Consider the following 9856-nt stretch of genomic DNA (forward strand, 5'->3'; position numbering starts at 1 on the left):
GCTGGGGGGAAAGAGATTGTTAGTAATGGAGACTAAGAATCCAATTGCTAGCAATATACCCAACCAGGTCGACCTCCTCGTGGTTCCCCCTGGAAACTATCATGGTTAATACCTGATGAATTCATCATGATGGGCTAACTGGCCAGTTTTCATTCTCATCAATCACCCTTCACTGGTGCTCCGCCAGCGTATCCCGTTAGCGCAGGCGGGCTACCATTCCATTTTCACCCATAAAAAAACCCTATCAGGTAGATATCCACGCGGTTTCCCCGGAAACTGGAAAATGAAATGGTAACCTCGTACGCGCTAACGGTCTACGCTGCCGAGGCACTAGTGAGGTATGACAGGTGAGAATGAAAAGGCAGGTCCGTTAGCCCACCGTGATGAATACACCTGGAATTCAGCACGACAGTATCCAGAGGAGACTATGTCGAGGTTGATCTGACAGAATATATTGCTAGCAATGAGACTGGTAATCCGCATTACTAGCAATCCCCCCCCCCCCCCCCCTTCTATGAAAAACATTAGGTGCACGTAAATTTTTTATAAAAAAGAAGTCTAAACGAATTCATAAATACAAGATTCCCCTCAATCATAAACCGTCACATGATGTCTGAAGTTTATCTATATTTTTTAGAACAGTCCATTTAAACATGTGACCGACGCCTGATGAAATATTGGACTAAGAAACGTTATTCATAACAAATACTGACGTAATTTGTTATGTATTTACTACATACCTACTTACCTATTACAATGTATCAACAGATTGAAAGCATTTCTTTTTTTTTATACAACTTAGAACTTTTTGGTAGGACAGAAGCCATAATTAAGTGACTTAGAAAAAGCGAATCTGTAAAATTTTTTTAGAGCCTTTCATTTTAAGGTAAAGCATTGGGCCCTTTAAAGTAGAGCATTGCTCCTAAACGCCTCTCTCCCCCCTAGCTACGGCCATGTAGTGAGGATTTATTATGTACTAGAAGAACCAAACAAGAACCAGAGGGAGACTTTGTACAAAAGTCGTTTGTTTAAGTACCTCTGGTCTCATTCTTGTTTCAACCGTGAAACAATTGTGTTTGCATGGCCTTGTTTCGGTTTGAAGGGTGGGATATGACGTGAATTTACAGGGTACAGAGGAATAACACCTGAGTCCTCAAGAATGGCATCGCATGGGGGGTATCATGGGCGAAACAGTATAATCTGTTATGTCCATGGTATTGCTCATGTTTATAGGCGACGGTTACCACTTTCCATCAGGTGGGCTGTCAGCTTGTTTGCCATTCTAAGTTGTATAAAAAAAAATATAAGACTTAAAATTAAAAAATAACATGAAATCTTGACGAATACGAGTAAAGTTCTAAAGAAAACGCACACAGGAGAGTTTAGAGCAGTGTTCCCCAACCTTTTTTGTGTCATGCCCTACTTGAACATTGCTAAAATTTTTATGCCATACATAATTTTTCCTGACAAAGTTTACTTGACGACTCTAATCGCCCAGTTGATATTTTGGTAATGTCAAACGAAATTTTACCTAATGAATATTTACAGCATTTTTTTATTTACTTTTTTTTTGTTATATTTGGCACCAATTTACTCGTAGCATTGCATTTAAATGACCCGGAGCAAGAGGGTTAAAATCGCTTTTAGTCCATTTTTTAATTACCCCCTCCCTTAATTGTCAAATTGCCCCCTTGTAGGGCGTGGACCCCACATTGGGAAACACCGGTTTAGATAGATTTTTCACCAAAATATTAGTTTCACCAATCTATGTACATATGTTTGCACAAATCAGATTATAGAATGACCTCCCTGCCGATGTTTTCCCTAGAGACTACTGATTCTTCAAAAGGGGGTAAAGACAGGGTCGGCAAACGCGCATCTGGTATTGAAAATTCATTTTTATATAAGGACGTATGCTTTTTTTACCTCAGTGATAAACAAATAAAACTAAAGACTAATTAACTTATCTATTAAAATAGTAGGTTCATATAATAATATGTTATTATTAGAGATATTAAAACATCTTATTACTGTAACCGAGGACAGTGTAGATAATATTGATGGATGTTATAAATGGCGGATTGTTTACGCTCCCTTATCGCGTTTGATAACAAGTTAGCTACCTACCTACATATGACATCATATACCTATACGAGCGGTCATAGCTCAGTCAGACAATGAGTTGATTCCGGAAATCCCAAGATTGACTCGACTAAGCATCTGAATTGAAAATTCATTTTTATATAAGGACTAGCTTTTTTCCCGCTACTTCTAATTTTTTTATAACGGATGATAATGGAATGGTAACCCCGCCTGTACCAACGGTATACGCTGCCGGGGCACCAGTGAGGGATGATAGGTGAGAATGAAAAGGCAGGTCAATTAGCCCATCGTGATGAATAAATCTCTAGGGAGGACCACGTGGAGGTCGACCTAGCAAGGTACATTGCCAGCAATGAGATTGATAGGCCGTACTCCCCCCCTACACTACTCTACACATGGATTATCAGAAGTAAGAAAACCAATGAAGTAAATTACTTTTAGATAAAGATAAATATACACCAGATTTTAAGTTAGACGGTCAAGGACAAAACTGTGAAAACCGCATCCAATTTGGTACAGTAGTTTTTGCGTGATGGAACAGAGAGCAGAGAGATAAGCTAGTTAAGTTGGCAATAGGTTGGTTACATAGCTTGATGTACCGCCAATACCCCTATGGGGATACCAAAACTCCCAAGGGGTGGCCTATGTTCAGCTGTAGAGAGAGCTGTAGAGTGTCTATATATTTTAGAAACAATATCTATATACAGGTGCAATAACGAATACGTTAAAAGTCTATTATCCAGAAAATTGAATTTTATCCGCCATCGTTGTATCCATATTATCTATGCCTATTCAGCAGTGGATAGTTAAGAGCTGATACCATGCCGTTGACACTTCTGATGTGTTGCTAGCCTTCAATACGAACGCTAATCTAGAAAAAAATCAAATAAAAAAATCTAATAATGGTTATGATACAATGTAAGCGATCGTTTGAGTGGACCCTAAAAAACAATCGGCTGAGGAAAACACTCCCAAGAGATTACTGGCTTCTTATCTACAGTGATATGGAACCGAGAAGGACCGTGATGGGGTGTAAAAAATATGAACCCACGATAATAAATAAGATTTTATGGAATGAGTTATGTGATGTGATATGATGATATCTTAGACAGAGTTTGGTTTCGATTTATTTAATAAAAAAAAAAAAAGAGAATAGACAACACCGTCGTTTTTCTCTGCCAAGCTAAAGAACTTCTTGATGTGATGCAAAAATTACTTATACACACACCTACACACAATAACATGTTCTAAATTCAAATATTATAAATTTATTAGCGTAGCGCATATTTTGCGCTGTTTTTTGTGTCACAAAATATGCTCCTAAATTGGTATTAATCGAATTTAAACATTGACTTACTTATTTAGAAAAAAAAAACTGTATTATTAAATACCATAAACAATTGTTATTGGCTATAGATAGAATTAAAAAGTTGCCACACTTGATAAAGTCATCGGATTTCGTATTTAGAACGCGGTGGGTGGATAACTCGACCAATAGTAGCGCGCCGCGGGGTCGTGACCCCGCCAATGACACGTCGTGCCGCCCTCGCAGCTCGCACCTCACGTACCGTAATTACGTAAACATGACGTCTCTGACGGGTGAAAGAAAGAAAAAGTCTTATTGTCTTTGGAAATATTCTGTATGCCGAACCATCGACTCTCAAACAAACAGATGAAATTGAAAGTGGCTTTAAAGAATTAAATAAAAATTTATGATTAAACAATTGTTTTATTGCACAGGTTACTTACGTTCAACTTATAAAATTGATGGTAGGTAAAATTATCAGCATCTGGCCATCTAACGCGTGCGTAATACCTCTGGTATTGCAGATGTTGATAGGATACGGTAACCGCTTTCCATCAGTTTTTTTTTATACGACTTAGAATGGCAAACAAGCTGACGGCCCACCTGATGAAAAATGGTAACCGTTGCCTATAGACATGAGCAGTACCATGGACATAACAGAGTATACTATTTCGCCCATGATACCCCCCATGCGTTGCCATTCCTGAGGACTCAGGTGTTATTCCTCTGTACCCTGTAAAATTTACGCCATATCCCACCCTTCAAACCGAAACGCAGCCATGTAAACACAACTGCTTCACGGTAGAAACACGAATGGGACAGAGGTATCCAAGTAATCGACTTTTGTACAAAGTCTCCCTCTGGTGGGCCGTATGCTTGTTTACCGCCATTGCTGAATATAGGCCTTCCTCTATTTGAGGGCTTTGCCGTGCAGACGAGTTCTGGTGATGTTTTAAAAGGGATACTGCTGTCCATCCCTCGACTATTACATGTAAGTTCCCTTAGTCAGTGCTATGATGTTAATAGAAAATAGTGCTCAATAAATTGCTTCAGCGTTTCGTTTATGCATTCTAATGTATTATTTCTGATTATGTAAAGGAGGTTAACGACCGACCCAACCCATACAAGTGGCAATAAGCTATGCCTCTACTTATAGAATTACTTTTGAATTATTATGTCACTTACTATAAGTAACTAGCTGTGTCACGCGGCTTTGCCTGCGTTTATTACAAACACCCGTGTTAATTTAGGACATGGTTTCTCTGTGTACCAAAATTAATTCAAATTTGATCTGCTTTTTTATAAGACAGGGGGTAAATGAACATGCGGTTTACCTGACGGTAATCAGCTACCGTCACCCATGTGCATTAGCTTTAATGAAAAAAAAAAACTTAATTTTTTTAACTTAAAATAAAATCGACTTCAATTGTGACAAAAGCAAATATTTTTATTTAGAAACTAAAGTACTGAACCGATATTGATAAAAATTTTATGGGACTAATGAACGTATATCCTTATACATATATGAAAAATTAATTTCCCAAATTTGTAACAAAGTTTTTTTGAAGCCGAGTGATAGCAAAAGGAAGTGTTTCAATATCCGTTACCACTGGATATGTGGAAGAAATTTACTATTATAAGGTTAAATTAAAAAATAAAAATGATACAAAACTTTTACGAATGTTTGAAAGAACGAAATAAACAGAGAGAATTACATAATACATGCCGTTTGGAAGTATTAAAAATGTTAAAATATTGTTCCTTTTGACTTTTATGATAGGATGTATGACAAATGAAATGTTAAACTCCATTTATTGGTCCGATTTTGGTATAAACAAAAACACGAAATTGAGTCCGAAATTTCGGAATTTCATTTCATGGTAGACCCGCTGTACGTAATAATTCGTAATGATGCTTATCTTTACTAAATACTTTGGTTTATATCTAAGTACAGACATAAAATATGTTTTCGTTTTTAAAACGTTTAAATTAGTCGCCATTTTAATTAGTACATGTATATTAATTCATAAGCAACACGTACTCACATATTATTTATATTATATCAGAAATTCAAATTTAAAAATCGGCCTGACCTGGAAAAATTTTAATCTAATTACTTGCAACACTGAACAAAAAGCGACTATTGTTTTAATTTAAAAAATAATTACTTAGACAAATGTCAAAATAGCTAACTAAATTTGGAATTTTCTTATACTCAATGCTCTATCATGTATAATCTAAGACATTACCGAAATGGCGGCAATTTCTTGGATAGGAAAACTATTTGTTTTTTTTTTTTTGTATTTACAAATACATAATACAAATACATTTTCAAATAATATATACTATGAAAATTATATTCTAAAATTGTTGTCTGATTAATGTTAATAATATTTCTACACTTAACAATTACATAAATAGTCACGTATCTATTTTTTTTTATTTACATCCCAATCTTATATCCGTCTCAATAAAAAATACAAATAGGTGCAAGGAACAAACTCAAACATCCTTCTGACCCAAACACGCTGAAGGTAGACAAAAACGTCAAGGGGGAGCGGGGGACGACCGCACACGTATTGATTTTCAGTTTCAGGACGCACTGAACAAGATTTCTTGCGGAGTTTGTACGGAATGAGTACAGTGTGTGGATAAATGCAAGTTAGAACAAGGTCGAGACGTGAGTACTGTTTACTCAGCAGGTATTTTTCTTGTTGGAAACTAGATGGAATGGTAAGAATTTAAGATCAAAACTAATATACAAAGAGAATCTTTACTAAAACACTGAATTTTTTTTATAAATGTAAGATTTTAAAAATAATGAATTATTAAATAAACACTCATGATTGAAAAAATAATGCAGATTATAAAGATTAATAATATAATACTATAATATATTATATACTGGGAGGAAAGGGATTGTTAGTAATGGAGACTGAGAATCCCATTGCTAGCAATATACCCAACCAGGTCGACCTCCTCGCGGTTCTCCCTGGAAACTATCATGGTAAAATCCTGACGAATTCATCATTATGGATTAACTGGCCTGTTTTCATTCTCGTCTATTACCCTTCACTGGTGCTTCGCCAGCGTATCCCGTTAGCGCAGACGGGGTTACCATTCCATTCAAATTCACCCATAAAAAAAAATTATTTACTCAACAATGGAGAGGACAAGGTAGAAGAGAAAGGACAAAAAAATATTAATTAGAAACATATGTTCCTTTTTTCCTGTGAGTTATAGGACGGGGTAATATGTAAATATTAAAACCGATGTAAGTCGAAAAAGTAAAAACCTAATATAACATAAGATAATACTGTCTTATATATAATTATTCACCGTGTGGTCCCCTCATAGAATGGGCCACCATTTTCTTTCTTGTGGGTGTCATAAGAGGTAACTAATGGTCGAGGAATGGGCAGCAGTGTCCCTTTTTGGACATCACCAAAACCTGCATTCCTGATTGTCAACCTGCTTGCCAAACATAAGCCTTCCCCATAATTCCCCTTATGGGGAAGGCTTATGTTCAACAGTGGACAGTTAATGGCAGAAATGACGAAACTTAAAAATAGTTTTATTGGAAATTCAAAAACCAATTTTCAAATTTTGTTTTTTTGTTATTAATATTAAAAGTATTGACTTCTTTGTTTGTCCCATATTTTATGACAGTAGAAGCTACTATTTTCCCTGACTGGTAAGAAAGTGCTTGTTGTATATAGGTACAGTATGTTTTCTGGTAGGCACTGGATGTTGCGTTTCAAATTTAAATATTTTCAATGTTATGTGTCAAGCATAACGTTTCTTTTTCAACCGACTTAAAAAAAGGAGGACCTTTTCAATTCGACTGAATTATGTTTGTTATCTTCATAACTCCGTCATTTATAAACCGATTTGTATAATTCTTTTTCATTTTTTATCTGAAGAACTTGAAAGGGGTACGTTCAAATTGGTCCCATTGAAATTTTATCAAAATCTGTTTCGTAGATTAGATTTTTTTCTTATTTCACTCATTTCTGTATAGTATATAAGTTTTTTTGTTAATTAGATAAAAAAGTTATGATTTCTATAAAAAAAAAGTAATAAACTGCTTGCTTTTATATATTAACCATTCTTTGCATGATTTTTTTTATTGGTGAAATAAATGAAGGGAATTCATGTTCAAATTTAAAGGAAAAATGGTTAAAAAAATAATATTGACAGCTATATTTTTTTTCTACAATGGACATTAAAAAGGACAAGACGCAGTTATAGGCGACGGTTACCACTTTTCATCAGGTGGGCCGTCAGCTTGTTTGCCATTCTAAGTCGCATAATTTTTTTTTCATTTATCAAATGAAATTTCTAACGTCATATAGATTATCATTTAATTGTATAATTGTCATATACAGTGAGTGTAGAAAGTATTCGTACACCTAGGGTTGTAATAAAAAAAATACGAATTTGATAGACTTTCTTTTATTTATCTAATTTAAATCAATACTATTAAATATTTTAACATTCCCGCACTTTGTTTATGATAATTTTTGTTTTTTAATAAAAAAAATTATACAACATAAAAATATTTTTACGTTAACTAAGCAAATAATGACAAACAAAAAGTATTCGTACACTTATAAAATTTGTAAGTAAATGAATATTAAAAAAATATTAATACTTTGTTGGATCACCGTTAGCATTGATGATAGCTTGGAGTCTCTGCGGCATCGAATCAACTAGTTTGAAAATATAAGAAGACGGTATCAATGCCCATTCTTCGCGAAGCGCAATTTTTAGTGTTTCTTTACACGAAATTGGTCGATTTCGAATTTTATTATCGAGATAATCCCACACATGCTCTATAATATTAATATCAGGTGATTGAAGAGGAATCTCTAGGTATTTTGGAGCGTTAAACAGGATCCATGCTTTAGTATTCCATGCTTTATGTTTAGGGTCATTATCTTGTAAAAATATCCAATTATTGTTAAAACCCATTTGAGCTGCACTATAGAGAAGATTCTCTTTTTAAATATTAATATACGTTTTGTGATCCCTAATTCCATCAATAAATGCAAGTTTTCCCACCCCAAAAGCACTCATGCAACCCCATACAAATACTGACCCACCACCGTGTTTTACCGTTGGACATAAATTTTCTTTTTTATATTCCATATTAGGTTTTCTCCATACCATATGATGTCCATCCGATTTGAAAATATTATATTTCGATTCATCTGAGTAAATAACAGTTTGCCAAAAATGATTTTTTTCATTAATATATTTTTTTGCGAATTCTAATCTTTTTTTTCTATTAATATCATTTACCCAATACTTTTTACGCGCAGTTCTTCCATGATAATCGTTACTACGTAATACGTTCCGAACGGTACTGACAGAAATATGGCAATCATTGATATTATTAATTTCTTGTAACACTCGAGGGGCACTAATTTTTGGATTTTTTTTTACACAATTTAAAATTTTCCGATCCAATCGAGGCGTGATTTTTGATGGACGCCCCACCTCTGGGTTTGTTTTTTAGTGTTTTAGTAATAGAAAACCGATCAATTACAGTCTGTACGGTTGAACGTGGTCTATTGACAAATTTTGCAATTTCACATAATGATTTGCATTGATTATGCAAATTAATAATTATTTTTCTCTTCTCTTCACTCGTTTCTTTTGCTTTACGACCCATTTTTGTAACTAAACACGTCTATACTTGTCACGAGTGCAACTAAAACGTCTAATATCTATACCTACGTATTAAAAATGACCTTGGCATTGTAGGCATATGAAAAATTCGATTGTATAAATGATTTATACAGAATTTCATTTAAAAAAGAATGAATGTACGAATACTTTTTGTTTGTCATTATTTGCTTAGTTAACGTAAAAATATTTTTATGTTGTATAATTTTTTTTTTATAAAACAAAAATTATCATAAACAAAGTGCGGGAATGTTAAACTATTTAACAGTATTGATTTAAATTAAATAAATAGAGGAAAGTCTATCAAATTCGTATTTTTTTTATTATAACCCTAGGTGTACGAATACTTTTTACACTCACTGTATGTTGTTATAGCTGTCTGTCTTAAAAAAAAATTAGTGAAGATTCCACTGTACTGTTTATTTGGTATGAATAAAAGTAAATTAACATTTGTATAAGTTTACTATTGTAATCTTTTGGAGGAAACAATAAGGAGTATCTATCTATCTATTTGCTCCCACTTATCAGGCTATTTCTCTGCTCAATTCTCTGATTGCTTTGCATCAGCCGGATGTTGATATATTTAATGACAAAATAGATATATTTTTAAAATGTTGTTCAAAATTTTTAAGTTTGTAAAATAAACCTATGGCTCACTACACGTTTTGGGATACTGTAGGTAAGTGTGGTGAGTAATTTATAAATAAATAAATAAAATAAATCTAAAACTTTTAATATACAGCAAACTTACATCAA

Source organism: Galleria mellonella, unplaced genomic scaffold, assembly GCF_026898425.1.
Source record: "Galleria mellonella isolate WM207_F2 unplaced genomic scaffold, CSIRO_AGI_GalMel_v1 utg905, whole genome shotgun sequence".
Lineage (NCBI taxonomy): Eukaryota > Metazoa > Arthropoda > Insecta > Lepidoptera > Pyralidae > Galleria > Galleria mellonella.